At 48.7% G+C, this 15,677-nt stretch overlaps 1 protein-coding gene and 1 pseudogene across 3 annotated transcripts in view; one reads left to right on the plus strand and one right to left on the minus strand.

Annotated features, from left to right (window-relative positions):
- The window catches only part of frmd4a (FERM domain containing 4A), an 810,443-nt gene that overhangs the window by 185,345 nt on the left and 609,421 nt on the right, over positions 1-15,677 (plus strand). The gene's annotated exons all lie outside the window — the stretch shown is intronic.
- On the minus strand, positions 14,295-14,496 carry LOC139279094 (U2 spliceosomal RNA; annotated as a pseudogene).

Here is a 15,677-nt window from a genome sequence, read left to right on the forward strand (position 1 = left end):
CCTTCTCTGCTCCAAGGAGAACAACCCCAGCTTCTCCAGTCTCTCCCCGTCACTGAAGTCCCTCATCCCTGGAACCATTCTCGTCAATCTTTTCTGCACCCTCTCTAAGGCCTTCACATCCTTCCTAAAGTGTGGTGCCCAGAATTGGACACAATGCTCCAGTTGAGGCCGAACCGGTGTTTTATACAGGTTCATCATAACTTTTGTACTTTATGCCTCTATTTATGAAGCCCAGGATCCCGTAAGCTTTTTTAACCACTTTCTGAACCTGTCCTGCCACCTTTGATGATTTATGCCCATATACCCCCAGGTCTCTCTGTTCATGCACCCCTTTTAGGATTGCACCCTTTAGTTTATATTGCCTCTCGTTCTTCTGACCAAAATGTATCACTTCGCACTTTTTCTGTGTTAAATTCCATTTGCCCATGCCACCAGCCTGTCTGTGTCTTCCTGAGGTCTATCATTACCCTCTTCACTGCTCACTATATTTCCAAGTTTTATATCATCTGCAAATTTTGAAATTGTGCCCAGTACACCCACATGCAAGTCATTAATATCTATCACGGAAAAGCAGTGATCCCAGTACTGACCTCGGGGGAACACCACTGTATACCTTCCTCCAGTCCGAGAAACAACCGTTCACCCCTACTCTCTGTTTCCTGTCACTGAGACAATTCCGTATCCATACTGCCACTGTCCCTTTTATTCCACGGGCTTCAACTTTGCTGTCAGCCTATTGTGTGGCACTTTATCAAACGGCCTTTTGGAAATCCATGTACACCACGTCAAACCGCATTGCCCTCATCAACCCTCTCTGTTACCTCATCAAAAAACTCCACCAAGTTCGTTAACCCAATTTGCCTTTAACAAATCCGTGCTGACTTTCCTGAATTAACCCACACTTGTCCAAGTGACTGTTAATTTTATCCCCGGATTATCACTTCTTGCACCGGTACAAAAAGACCATCGATGTTGATTTGACGGTCCCAAGCCCAGCACGGGGCAGTTTTGGTCGCCCAGATGTCAGTGTGGCCTGAATTGGTTACATTCGATGACGAGCACCTTTGGCCATTATCAGAGATTGCCTACGTTCAGTATCGATGAAGAGCTATTTGTGTTTGATTGAATGGTGACAGATAGGATTGTTTGCTTCCAGTGTTTCAGTATCTGTGAGGCTAGGCTGCACTCCCGGGCAGTCACTTCAACCACAGCTCTTTCTAAGTCCTTATTGAACAGTAATAGCTGTCAATTAAATAAGCTGCGCTCGATTGGCCAGAGCCCCCTGTGATTGACTACCTGGTGGGCATGGAATTTAATCTGCCAGAATTGAGTTGACAGCCCACGGACAGCCTGGGATCAGTCAGTCAGCGAGAGCAACGAGTGCGTGTGAAGCTCACAACCAAGAGCTGCTAGGGTCTCTGGTTTGAAAGGTATTGCCTTCCGGCCTGGGGAGAAGGCCAGTGGGTCTGAACAGTAAGTGGATATCCACTTAAAAGTCCAAATTGAGAGATAAAGCAAGCAGTGTCTTTTTATTGATATTGTGAGTATATTACAGTTGCACCACATTAAACTGTGCACGGATTGTTCATCTCCTTTGGAGCTGGTATGGAGTGTGAGGGTTACCTGTTCCAATCCTTGGGGTCGCGATATCGTTTGCCGAGATATTAGGCAGAAAAGGTGCATTCTCACTGGAGTGACCACAGGAGCTGAACCTCAGACAGTATCCAGTGCAAAAACCCCAAAAATGTGAAGGTAATGATTTATTTTTGGCATCCAAAAGCTTGGGGCTAGAAATTTGCCGCATTTGCACCCCTGGGGGGCGCTAACGGGGCACAAAAGTCTTACCGCCCGGGCAAGGCGCTAGCAACGACTCTCGCCATATTGGGTGGGGGATTACCCGCGGCGGTAAGATGTTGCACCCCGATGTCCTGTGTCCGGAGATCATGATGCCATCGCCCCATTCACGCCCCGGCCCTGAGATTCACTCTTGCCCCCTGCGGAGGCGCCGGCCGCAAACACCGAGAGTGGCAGGAGGCGCCGATCGGGCGGCCGGCCGTTACCGGGGCGACGATTAAAGGCGAGGTGAGGGAGATACTTACCTTGTGTTTCCCGCTGCTGCTCCGTTCTCTTTGCGGGGCCTTGACGGCGATGGCTGATCGCGCAGCTCCCCCGCCTCCCGGTCAGTCCATTTTCCCCCTGCAGAGTCGGCAGCGTGGGCCTGCCCCTTTCAGTGAGGGAGGGGCCCCTTGGACATGGCAGCGCTGCGCGGCCCAGTGACCGCCGCTGCTGAGATCCGCCCCGCTAGCGTCCCGGGGAGGTAACCCGAATTTCTCGAGAGGGGCAGAACTTCTGTGCCCGGCGCTAAGACTCGCACCACCCGATTGCTCCCACCCCCAAACGGGGCGATCATGAATTTCATCTCCTAAGTTGTTGCATTTACTGGCAAAAAAAAGAAAGACTTGCATTTCTATAGCGCCTTGCACGACCACTGGACGTCCCAAAGCGCTTTACAGAGTGAGTGGCTGTTGCTCACGTTGCAGAAGAAAGTTGTGTTACTCGTTCCAGCAGGGATTCATCGCCCGCCACCATTGCTCCTTCCCAGTGCAGGACAGACACTTCTGTGCTACAGTCCCTCAAGTCCAGCTTTTGCATAGAACATACGTCCCCTCGAGCCTGCTCCGCCATTTAATACGATCATGGCTGATCCCATCATGGACTCAGGTCCACTTCCCTGCCCGCTCCCCATAACCCCTTATCAGTTAAGAAACTGTCTATTTCTGTCTTAACTTTATTCAATGTCCCAGCTTCCACAGCTCTCTGAGGCAGCGAATTCCACAGATTTACAACCCTCTAAGAGTAGAAGTTTCTCCTCATCTCTGTTTTAAATGGGCGGCCCCTTATTCTAAGACCATGCCCCCTAGTTCTAGTCTCCCCCATCAGTGGATACATCCTCTCTGCATCCACCTTGTCAAGCCCCCTCATAATCTTATACGTTTCGATAAGATCACCTCTCATTCTTCTGAATTCCAATGAGTAGAAGCCCAGCCTACTCAGCCTTTCCTCATGTTTGCATCTGTCTCAGTGGAAAACCCAAATAATGCTGTGATCTTGCCAGTTGGCTGTCCTTCAAAGAGTTTTAGTCATGGTCCAGTTAGAAAAAAATCTTTCCTCGCCCCCCCCCCACACCTCCCAAAATAAATCACCCACACTCACCATACATTAGAAATTCCACAACTTTCCATTTCGATCAATAAGAATGGATCTGTTTAGACTCTTGGTGGGATGCCAATTAACGATTTTACTTTCAATTAAGAAACATTTCAATCTAAGCCCATAGAGAGTAAAACCATTAAACTTATAAGTTGGTATATTTTGGACTAACTTTCGGATGAGACGTTAAACTGAGGCCCCGTCTGCTCTCTCAGGTGGATGTAAAAGATCCCACGGCACTATTTCGAAGAAGAGCAGGGGAGTTATCCCCGGTGTCCTGGGGCCAATATTTCTCCCTCAATCAACATCACTAAAACAGATTATCTGGTCATTATCACATTGCTGTGTGTGGGAGCTTGCTGTGCGCAAATTGGCTGCCGCGTTTCCCACATTACAACAGTGACTACACTCCAAAAGTACTTCATTGGCTGTAAAACGCTTCGAGACGTCCAGTGGTCGTGAAAGGCGCTATATAACCTCTTTATCTTTTCTTTCATTATCTCTTGTAAGCTGATCAGAAGTTTGTGGTTTCGCTGCGATACACGGATTGAGCGATTTGAGGATCAGGAGCTGAATGCAGCTGAAGGCTGTAACTCACAATGGGTAATTACTGTGTTTCGCGGTTGTAGCACCATTGCAATTACAGCACTAGTATCGTTCCATTCCTCTGTATCCTTTGATCTTAACTGGCTCGAAAATCAAAGGCCAAATTATCATCAGCAAGTTCTCTCAGTATAACAGTGCCGCGCGATAAATAGGCTTTGGTTTACAGCCGAAGAATTGCTCTTGTTGCTGCGTGTAGCAACATTGACAACACGTTGGTGAAGGTTCCCTTTGTTGGTTATTGCTTGTAGAATTGTGGCATGCTCGAACTTATGAAGTCTGTTGCCCTTCGCAATGACAGCCAGCCCCGGCACAATAACAGCACACATTAACAGGAGGCATTCCATCAAAGCGAGTCGTGTATGTTCGATTGGAACACCGGTTTCAGGGTGTAGCGTCCACAATCATTTATAACACAGCTCGGTTACTGGCCTAATTATTCTCTCTTTATTATTCCAGATCTTCACAAAAATAATCAGAGTGACTTAGGTTCTTAAATTAACAACAGAACAACAACGTGTATTTATATAGCGCCTTTAACGTAGTAAAACGTCCCACAGGAGCGTTATAAAACAGAAACAAAAAATTTGACACCGAGCCAGATAAGAAATTAGCGCAGGTGACCAAAAGCTGGGTCAAAGAGGGAGGTTTTAAGGAGCGTCTTGAAGGAGAAAAGAGAGGCGGAGAGGTTTAGGGAGGGAGTTCCAGAGCTTGGGGCCCAGGCAACACAAGGCACGGCCACCAATGGTCAAGCGATTATAATCAGGGATGCTCAAGAGGGCAGAATTGGAGGAGCGCAGATATCTTGATGGGGGTGTTGTGGGGCTGGAGGAGATTACAGAGATAGGGAGGGGCGAGGGCCATGGAGGGATTTGAAAACAAGGCTGAAATACCAACGCAGAAAGGTTGTTCGTTTGAAAACTCAGAAACGATTTGAATTAAGAACAACTGAGCTGCACCCACCTTGTTTCTCGAAGACCATACACAACTGTAGCTGGTGTAAATTCAAACCAGTTTTTTAACATGTATTTTTCATGGACATCACTGGCAGGCTGGCATATATTCCCCTCCCTAATTACCCTTGGGAAGGTGGTGGTGAGCCGCCTTATACAACCCAGTGGCTAGCTAGGCCATTTCAGAGGGCAGTTAAGGGCAGATACATTCACACATCGGCCAGACTGGGTAAGGGGGGCAGAGTTCCTTCCTTAAAGGACATCAGTGAACCGATGGGGGTTATTTTGCAACAATGCGGTAGTTTCATGGTCACCATTATTGATGCTAGCTTATCAATTCCAGATTTATTTAATTAACTGAATTTAAATTCCCCAGCTGCTGTGGTGGGATTTGAACTCATGTTTCTGGATTATTTGACCACTATGCTACTGTACGTACCCTGGTGAGATAGAGTGGATACAGAGAGAATGTTTCCACTTGTAGGGAAAAGCATAACTAGAGGTCATCAATATTAGATAGTCACCAAGAAATCCAATGGGGAATTCAGGAGAAACTTCTTTACCCAGAGAGGGGTGAGAATGTGGAACTCGCTGCCACAGGGAGGGGTTGAGGCAAATAGTATCGATGTATTTAAGGGGAGGCTGGACAAGCCAATGGGGGAGAAGGGAATAGAGGGTTATGCTGATAGATTTAGATGGGGAAAGAAGGGAGGAGGCTCGAGTGGAGCATAAACGCCGGCATGGACTGGTTGGGCCGAATGGCCTGTTTCTGGGCTGTATATCCTGTGTAATTCTACGAGTTTATCTCCAGGTGTAGATTCCCATTTACATTGTCTTTTTTCCAGCCAGTGCGCACGTAAAATTGTGTCACATCAACCCATAAGTGGCACGCTAACTGCCGCCTTCAAAACAAGCACATCGCCATGGCGTTACACCATGTGCTTTGATTGTCGCTACTCTGATTTTCTGGCCCCGCACGTTGTTTGCAATATTTATTATTAATAGACTAGCTGAGAGTGCTGAGCGCCAGTGAATCGAGGATAGAGGTTGTTCTCTTAATGCAACTCTTGCCTAACGGTGCTAAAATGATATGTCATGCTCGTTATAAGACTACAATGCCAGTGGTCTTTTGAGGCAGGCAGAAGGAACAACAATAAAACACACAGTATAAATGATAAGGCGACTGAAGTACATTCGGTTAATTAACTTCTCTACTTATGTTAATTCAACTTGCTCGTTGTCAGCCTCCGACATTCTTCCAACCCGACACCCCCCCCACCCCCACGTTATCAACCTTCAATATTCGACTAAACTATTTAAAAAATTGCTGAGCGAGGGAAAAAAACATTAATGGTATGTTAATCTTAATTCCTTTCCACAATCATTTTTAAAAGAGGCACTGATGAAGAGACCAAATTCAGGGAGAGACTCACACTGGGGTCGTCGGGAATAGGCGATCTGTTAACAGTAAAATATGCAGCCACTGATCAGGCTGAATATGCAGTTTGCTAATAAAATTACCTCTGGGCCCTGGCTGTTCTCTGACTCATTCGGGTTTTTAACCATCATCCCAAAACTAAAACATCAAATATCAGAGCCGAATAGCACCGCAGTCACTTCACACGCAATCTTTTGTGGCAGCCCTTAAACCTCGTTACAGCAAATCAGGAACATAGGAAATTAGAATATATGCAAGGCACTCAATAAATCTGTCACATTATAAAATGTTAATACTCTCCCATTAGCCATGTGCTCGTTATATCTTAATATTTACCACATGATAAAACACCACTTCAGCAAGGATTCCAAAAGTCAGTGACAGCTAATTAGAGTCGGTGCAATCACATTCCAGCTGGGTGTCCCTCCGTGTCCGATGCTGAAGGATATCATCATCATCACAGGCAGTCCCTCGGAATCGAGGAAGACTTGCTCCCACTCTTAGCATGAGTTCTCAGGTGGCTGAACAGTCCAATACGAGAACCACAGTCCCTGTCACAGGTGGGACAGACAGTGGTTGAGGGAAGGGGTGGGTGGGACTGGTTTGCCGCACGCTCCTCCCACTGCCTGCGCTTGGTTTCTGCCTGCTCTCGGCGACGAGACTCGAGGTGCTCAGCGCCCTCCCGGATGCTCTTCCTCCACTTAGGGCGGTCTTTGGCCAGGGATTCCCAGGTGTCGGTGGGGATGTTGCACTTTATCAGAGAGGCTTTGAGGGTGTCCTTGTAATGTTTCCTCTGCCCACCTTTGGCTCGTTTGCCGTGTAGGAGTTCCGAGTAGAGCACTTGCTTTGGGAGTCTCGTGTAGGGCATGTGGACAGTGTGACCTGCCCAGCGGAGCTGATCAAATGTGGTCAGTGCTTCAATGCTGGGGATGTTGGCCTGGACGAGGACGCTAATGTTGGTGTGTCTGTCCTCCCAGGGGATTTGCAGGATCTTGCGGAGACATCGTTGGTGGTATTTCTCCAGCGACTTGTGTCTACTGTACATGGTCCATGTCTCTGAGCCATACAGGAGGGCGGGTATTACTACAGCCCTGTAGACCATGAGCTTGGTGTCAGTTTTGAGGGCCTGGTCTTCAAACACTTTTTTCCTCAGGCGGCCGAAGGCTGCACTGGCGCACTGGAGGTGGTGTTGGATCTCGTCGTCGATGCCTGCTCTTGTTGATAGGAGGGAAGTGGTCCACGATGTCGAGGGCCGCACTGTGGATCTTGATGTTTGGGGGGCAGTGCTGTGCGGTGAGGACAGGCTGATGGAGGACCTTTGTCTTAATGATGTTTAGTGCAAGGCCCATGCTTTCGTACGCCTCAGTAAATACGTCGACTATGTCCTGGAGTTCAGCCTCTGTATGTGCGCAGACGCAGGAGTCGTCTGCGTACTGTAGCTCGACGACAGAGGTTGGAATGGTCTTGGACCTGGCCTGGAGGACAGGCAGCGACCTGAAGCACAGATGGTGAGTGGAAAAAGCACAGGAGATCCAGCCCAAAACAATTGAAATTCGCTCTCTCCCCGGGAGCAGTGCCGGCCGAAAGCAGCAGCAGGCGGTGGGGATCAGTCGGCCGGGCGTTACCAGAGCGACGATTAAAAGCGAGGTGACCCAGTGAACAATTCTTTTTTGAAGTGCGTTCTTGATGCCGCTCCTGATCCAATTTCTTCGCAGGGTCTTGGCTGCGATCGCTTGCGTACCGGACGGATCACACAGCACCCCCGCTCCCCGGTGGTCCAGGTAATTTAATTCGCAGAGTCGGCAGCGTGGGCCTGTCCCTTTAAGTGAGGGAGGGGCCCCTCGGATGCGGCAGTTGTATCTCTCCAGTCCGGCACCCTTGGGACCTGACCGGAGCCGGACCAGAGAATTTTCCGGACCACGGGAGGTCATGCCAAGCCTAGCTTTGTCAACAGTACCCCAGACTTACCGCTTACTGCTGACAGCGGCCTAGCCGCGTTCTGCGCATGCGGGGCGCAGAAGTCTACCGCGGGACGTCACAGCGAGCCTGGGCTTACCGGTACCTGTGGACAGTGCCTGGGCTCCTGAACTCCGCCACGCTCCCACTCAGGCTGCCAAACTCAGGCCTCGCTCTCTCTCTTGCCGTGTAAGCGCGGGAAGCACGGGACGCCACCCACACACAGCGGCAGTCGCGCACTGATCCCCGACAGCCAGGAAGCTCGGGAAACCCATGCCGAACCACAGATGTTTCCGGACCAGAAAATGCCGGACCAGAGAGGTCCGACCTGAGTTTGTAGTCCAGTTGGGCGCCCCGAATCCGGCAACCTCGGGACCGAGGCCGAGCCGGTTTTCGTGTTTTTCCCGTACTTTGACATCCGGAAGCCGGAAACACCCGAGCCCAGGATCAGATATTTCCGGATTTTGGAACGTCAAAGGTTTGGCGGGGGTGGCGGGGGGTTGCTCTCCGAGGAGCTGTTCGGGTCACCGGCCCCGTCCAGGAGGTTGTCGGGCGGACCCCACCGCCGAGGTTGTTGGGGGGCCGGCGAGGAGGCTCCGAGGTCGGCAAAGTCGTCTGGTTCAGATTCAGGAACATTCCGGATTCCGGAACTCCCGGATTTTGGACGCTCAACCTGTATCCCTTTCCACTTTAAATAAATTACAGACATTATGGGCTGTTGCAATTAAGCAAGGAATTGAATGATATCTGAAACAGTGAGACCAAATCTCCAGCGGTTTACGAACATTAACACGTGTTGGGCCCTCGAAGCTCGCGCGTACATTTTTTCAATGATGTTACACATCTCCAAGACACTGACTGTGCAAACATTGTGACGTTTCTCCTCCTGTTGGTACAGAACCTGGCTTCGGAGGAAGGGACACCTCACTTACTTTGCAAGCTGCAAAATGGTGCAGTAATCGAGGGTACGGGAGCACAGTGGTTACGTTCGGTCTGGACTGATAACCGAAGACGTGAGTTCTGATCCCACCACGGCAGCCGAGGGGAGTTTTAATTCAGTTAATTCCTCTCCAGTCCGCGACTCTTTGGTCCGGCAACAACCCTGGTCCGGTACCATTCCCGGCGGGAGGGGAGGGGAGGGGTCGCGACCCGCGCTGAGTCCTGGGGCTGGCTGCTGCTCTTCTCCCCGCTGCCCCCGGTATTCCCTCCTCGGTCGGGTCGGTACGGAGAGAGAGCAAGGGGCAGCTGACTGAGGCCAAAGCTGGGCCTGAGAAATGTTAACTCTCTTCCTCTCTCTGACCCGCTGAGATTTCCAGCATTCTCTGTTTTTATTGCACATTGGAAGGGCTTGCAGCTTCAAACCTTTCTAAAAGATCACCTTATAGTTTTTGAGCATTTTAAAGCGATAAAATAAACACTCAAATGACAGGATTTGCAGTTCAGTGTCAGAGAGACTGGTGTGAAACTCCCCGATTGATGAGAAAGCTCTGGAGTTTTATTTGAGCTGTGGACCTGGACATAGTCCCAAAACTGTTGCCCTTTTTTCTATTGAAATACTAATAAGAAAAAAAGCCTCGTCAACCTAAAAAATTTCAACGGTCCGTGCGCTCATGTTAAAACAAAAGCCCTTGAGATGCTTCCCGCAATAGCCCAGAACTGCTATCTCCATCTCTGAGCCACACGGAGCAGGCAGAACATAAGAACATAAGAAATAGGAGCAGGAGTCGGCCATTTGGCCCCTCGAGCCTGCTCCGCCATTCAATAAGATCATGGCTGATCTGATCTTGGTTTCAGCTCCACTTCCCCGCCCGCTCCCCATAACCCTTCACTCCCTTATCGCTCAAAAATCTGTCTATCTCCGCCTTAAATATATTCAATGACCCAGCCTCCACAGCTCTCTGGGGCAGAGAATTCCACAGATTTACAACCCTCTGAGAGAAGAAATTCCTCCTCATCTCAGTTTTAAATGGGCGGCCCCTTATTCTGAGACTCTGTCCCCTAGTTTTAGTTTCGTCTATGAGTGGAAATATCCTCTCTGCATCCACCTTGTCGAGCCCCCTCATTATCTTATATGTTTCGATAAGATCACCTCTCATTCTTCTGAACTCCAATGAGTAGAGGTCCAACCTACTCAACCTTTCCTCATAAGTCAAGCCCCTCATCTCCAGAATCAACCGAGTGAACCTTCTCTGAACTGCCTCCAATGCAAGTATACCCTTCCTTAAATACGGAGACCAAAACTGTACGCAGTACTCCAGGTGTGGCCTCACCAATACCCTGTACAGTTGTAGCAGGACTTCTCTGCTTTTATACTCCATCCCCCTTGCAATAAAGGCCAACATTCCATTGGCCTTCCTGATCACTTGCTGTACCTGCATGCTCACTTTTTGTGTTTCATGCACAAGGACCCCCAGGTCCCTCTGTACTGCAGCACTCTGCAATTTTTCTCCAATTAAAGCTCCTGGCTTCTAATCCTTTTCTCTGAATTTGCGGTTGTAATGGCGGCGAAACTGTCAACGCTTGCCGCCATTACTGCGTGAAACTGACAGCGACGTCTGGCGTCCACACGTACGCCGTTGAACGCGGATATCCTGTAGTTGCTGTCCGTGATACCCTGCTCCTCCACAGGGTGTGCTGTTGCAGCCTTCGCTGATGCAATCAATGCAAAATCAGTGAACTGACGATAACTTTACGACAGTGACTACACTTCAAAAGTACTTTGGCTGTACGGCGCTTTGAGACGTCCGCTGGTCATGAAAGGCGCTATGTAAATGCAAGTCTTTCTTTAACTTCAACTTTTTACGCACTATTCTTGCTGTAAAAACTACTGAACTTGTTAAGCCTTGTTAAGAACATAAGAAATAGGAGCAGGAGCCGGCCATTCGGCCCCTCAAGCCTGCTCCGCCATTCAATTCGATCATGGCTGATCTGATCTTGGCTTCAGCTCCACTTCCCCGCCCGCTCCCCGTAACCCTTCACTCCCTTAACTCTCAAAAATCCGTCTGAATGAGGTGTGCCAGTAACTTCGGGTACAGTCGCACAGGGGTTATGTTACTGGACTCATAATCCCGAGGCTTGGACTAATGATCCAGAGACAGGAGTTCAAATCCCACCACGGCAACTGGGGAATTTAAATTCAATTCAATTCAGTTAAATAAATTCAGAATAAAAAGCTAGTCTCGGAGCATGAAACTACAGGATTGTTGTAAAAACCCACATGGTTCACTGATGTCCTCCAGGGAAGGAAATCTGCTGTCCTTACCCAGTCCGGCCTATGTGTGACTCCAGACCCACAGCAATGTGGTTGACTCTTAATTGCCCCCTGGAATGGCCCAGCGAGACACTCAGTTGTACCAAACCACCACACGGACTGCAGCGGTTCAAGAAGGCGGCTCACCACCACCTTCTCAAAGGGCAATTAGGGATGGGCAATAAATGCCGGCCTTGCCAGCGACGCCCACATCCTGTGAATTAATTTTTTTTAACTACGTCATCATTGCTGCCGAACAACCTCTCTGGCCCTGAAAACTAATTTTAGAAGTGTGGAATCTCCATTCCCTCAGGACATTTGCAAGTGGCATGATTTATTAAAATAGTAAAAATTATTATTTTTTTAAGTTGATGATGTTTCAGTTTCTACCTTAATCCCATGTGTATGTCCCCATCTTTATTGTGCTTTCTGTACAATGATTAAAATGTGAATTATAATCCCTGCTTTTTACTTCCTGCTTTACTGTCTGTGGGAATTCTTCAGTCTGATTGGCTGCTCAGCCTGCACTGTGGTTGGAGGCCACAGATGGCTCCAGATTCAAAGTCACGTCGGAGCAGAGGAAACCGATGCTCTGGACCCCGCAAAATCTTTGTGGGCGGCTTTTTTCGAGGTCAGTGGTGAGCGACGCACCTTCGCAGCTGGCCACAAAATCCGGGCCAATGATCAGCGCTCTGATGCGGTAAAGGAGGGCGACTCCCGCCCATGGAACTGCACTTCGGTGAAGAAATCGAAGTCTTCGGGAGAGCAGCAAAAATTGCTGAGAGAAAATAAATAAACAACGCAAACAGAAACCAAAGCTTCATCATAAATTGTGAATAGCTTCCCTTTTTTGAGGTACAAAAAAATACTTAATTAATCTTGGAGTTGTGAGTGAGCAATATTTTGCTACCTGATAAGAACATAAGAACATAAGAATTAGGAACAGGAGTAGGCCACCTAGCCCCTCGAGCCTGCTCCGCCATTCAACAAGATCATGGCTGATATGCTGAGAGTTTAAAAAAAAAATTATACTGTCGAGCAGACTGAAAAGAGTAAGACTTGGATTTATATAGCGCCGTTCATGACCACCGGACGTCTCAAAGTGCTGTACAGAAAATGAAGTATTTTTTGGAGTGTAGTCACTGTTGTAATGTAGAAAATGCAGCAGCCAATTTGCGCACAGCAAGCTCCCACAAACAGCAATGTGATAATGACCAGATAATCTGTTTTAGTGATGTTGATTGAGGGATAAATATTGGTCCCAGGACACCGGGGATAACTCCCCTGCTCTTCTTCCAAATAGTGCCATGGGATCTTTTACGCGCACTTGGGAGAGCAGACGGGGCCTCGGTTTATCGTGTCATCCGAAAGACGGAACCTCCGGCAGTGCAGCACTTCCTCAGCACTGCACTGGAGTGTCAGCATAGATTTATGTGCTCAAGTATCTGGAGTGGGACTTGAACCCACAACCTCCTGACTCCGAGGCGGGTGTCTTAACTTATAGACACAGGCTCAATGTTACGTTTCTGTTGCACTGAATTCCCGTTTCACTTGTCTTGGCAAACAATGGGTGGACCACCACTGTCTATTTTTAAACTTTCCCAAGTAATTAAAGCCCGCACACCAAACTTGGCCCCCTGACAGTGCCCCCCTGGGACTGCAGTGCCATCAAAGTAGCACAGTGACAGGATACAATGATTTAACATTCGGATTTCATTCACAGGAAACAATTAATATACAACAGAAAGAGAATGGTTTCCTCCTCCCAGGGTTCCTCAGCTTCTCGGGGACAGCATTTGCACAGGGGCCAGGGGCCAGGGGACGGGGTCGGGGGGGGGGGGCTTTGTGCAAAGGCTGGGTTCAGGGTCTGGATCCGCTCAGGGCCCCTGACTGTGCAGTGGCACGGGGTTCGTGGGTCAGATCCAGACACACCCTTTGTGCGGCATTGGGTCGAGACAGAATTTACAGAAACAGGCTATTTGGCCCCCCACCACCCCCCCCCGGCTCTGTGCTGCCCTTTATGCTCCTCACACACCCCCCCTCCCACCCCATAACACCGACCAACATCACGGAAACAGATTACCTGGGTCATTATCACATTGCTGTGTGTGGGAGCTTGCTGTGCGCAAATTGGCTGCCGCGTTTCCCACATTACAACAATGACTACACTCCAAAAGTACTTCATTGGTTGTAAAGCGCTTTGGGACGTCCGGTGGTCGTGAAACGCCCGATATAGAGCAAGACCTTTTTTCTTTCTATGGGGCAGTAGTACTTGACATTTGGTGTGGCTAGTACAGTATCAGAGCCATTGTCGCACTGTCGTGTGGTCCCACATTGCTCCATATCGCAATTGTTTAATCCGCGATTGATTAAGTTGTTAACGCTGATCTTGCTGATGGAAATTGTTTGGTGAAGCGTCGCAGAACACCTGTGGTTAAAATCTTCCTTCTTAGGTCAAGGTAAAAGCAAAGAAATCCTGAAGAGGAGCCTCACTGCAGGCGGTCTGGGCCCAAAGGGGTCTTTATGGATGTGGGTGATATCACAGGCACAAGAATAACAAACAGCCCAGTGGCCAAAAAGGAGCAGGATTTTCAAACAGTGGGAAATCGATAATTTTATGAATTTTTATCACAAAGGATGCAAAATTGGGGGGGGGGGAAAATGAGAGTGAGCCTTCTGCTCTGCATCTTTTCTTAAAATTCATTCACGGGATGTGGGTGTCGCTGGCAAGGCCGGCATTTATTGCCCATCCCTAATTTTTTTTTTGTTTTTTTTGAAATTCGTAGCCAATCGTTCCAATTCTTTGTCAAATCACAAACGCCAGAGGTCACCTTGCACACGCCAAGGATCACTCTGTGCCAATGCTCTTAGCCAAAAGGCCTAGAGCCACTGCACCGTTCCTGGAAGTACTGCAATACCAGGTTCGTGCCATGGAGGTGGATGGGTCAGGTCCCCCACCCACCTCCTGTTTCCAAAAAAGCAAGCATATACCTTCCTGATCCAGGGAGAACCACCCGGAGGTCATGGTGGCTACTCCCCTGTCAGGTCAGTTACGCATGATCTTAGCCAAAAGGCCGAGAAGCGATTGCCCATCCCTAATTGCCCCTCGAGAAGGTGGTGGTGAGCCGCCATTTCAGAGGCCCGCTCAGAGTCAATCACATTGCTGTGGGTCTGGAGTCACATATCGGCCAGACTGGGTAAGGGCGGCAGATTTCCTTCCCTGAAGGACATTAGTAAATCAGACGGGTTTTTACAACATCAGGTAGTTTCATGACACTAGTTATTTTTCCAGATTTATTTAATAAGTGAATTTAAATTCCCCAGCTGCCGTGGTGGGATTTGAACCCACGTCTCTGGATTACCGGTGTCGTAACTTACCGTTCCCAATATCTCGGGCTCTTGGGTCCCTGGCGAGGGCAGGGAGGGGAAGAAAGTGGTGGGAATGTTGTGTGTTCTGGAAAGTGCCCCACCCAACCCTATCCTGAGTAATCTTGACTCGACGCGTCTGGGACTGCGTTTCCCGATGGCTCTTGGCCCACTGTCAAATGCAGTTGCCTATCTATTGCCACACGCCGTGGGAAATGATGTCTGATTACTGCCTGCGCTGAAATTTGAGGGCGGGCTGCCCAATTGAGATTTTAATTAAGGCACTGCACCGACTCGATTCCCATCACGCCCGGCAAAGTCTGGGCAAGTGAAACTATTGGGGATACATTTGATAAACTGCCTCTTTTAAACCCCGATGGATTAAATGAAACCTGCTTCTTTGTTGTCCAGATCTGCCTCAAGCTTCATTGTTGCACAATTTACTGTTCAAAGACTAGTGTGAAGCAAAAACAAGTGGCGCTTCACTTGGATATGGGACAGTGAAGTATCTCTTCACACTGAAATCCGAGAGTCTCCATTCTTGGCTGTTTTGTCAGAAGCAGCACCTGTGCTGTTAGAAGGAGCGTTTAACAAATGACTCTCATCGCCAGGTTAGCGCTCACTGTAACACGAAACCCGCCCGCTATCATCAAAGTAAAATATCATAAAAAGTCACTACTTTCAGAAGATAAAAGGAAATCTTTGGGTTACCCAAGCCTTTGGAAGGGAGCATAATGATTTTTGTTGAAGAATGCAATTGTTTAACTGCAGACAATGTGCAAAGTCGCTGAGGTGTAACATAGCGCAAACATTGGAAGAACTCCCATTGACGGTAAACAATTTGATGCTGGGCTATTGATAACATGGTATTATATCCTCCTGTATTGAACATTGTTACCGT

Source organism: Pristiophorus japonicus, chromosome 13 (assembly GCF_044704955.1).
Source record: "Pristiophorus japonicus isolate sPriJap1 chromosome 13, sPriJap1.hap1, whole genome shotgun sequence".
In the NCBI taxonomy this organism is placed as follows: Eukaryota; Metazoa; Chordata; class Chondrichthyes; family Pristiophoridae; genus Pristiophorus; species Pristiophorus japonicus.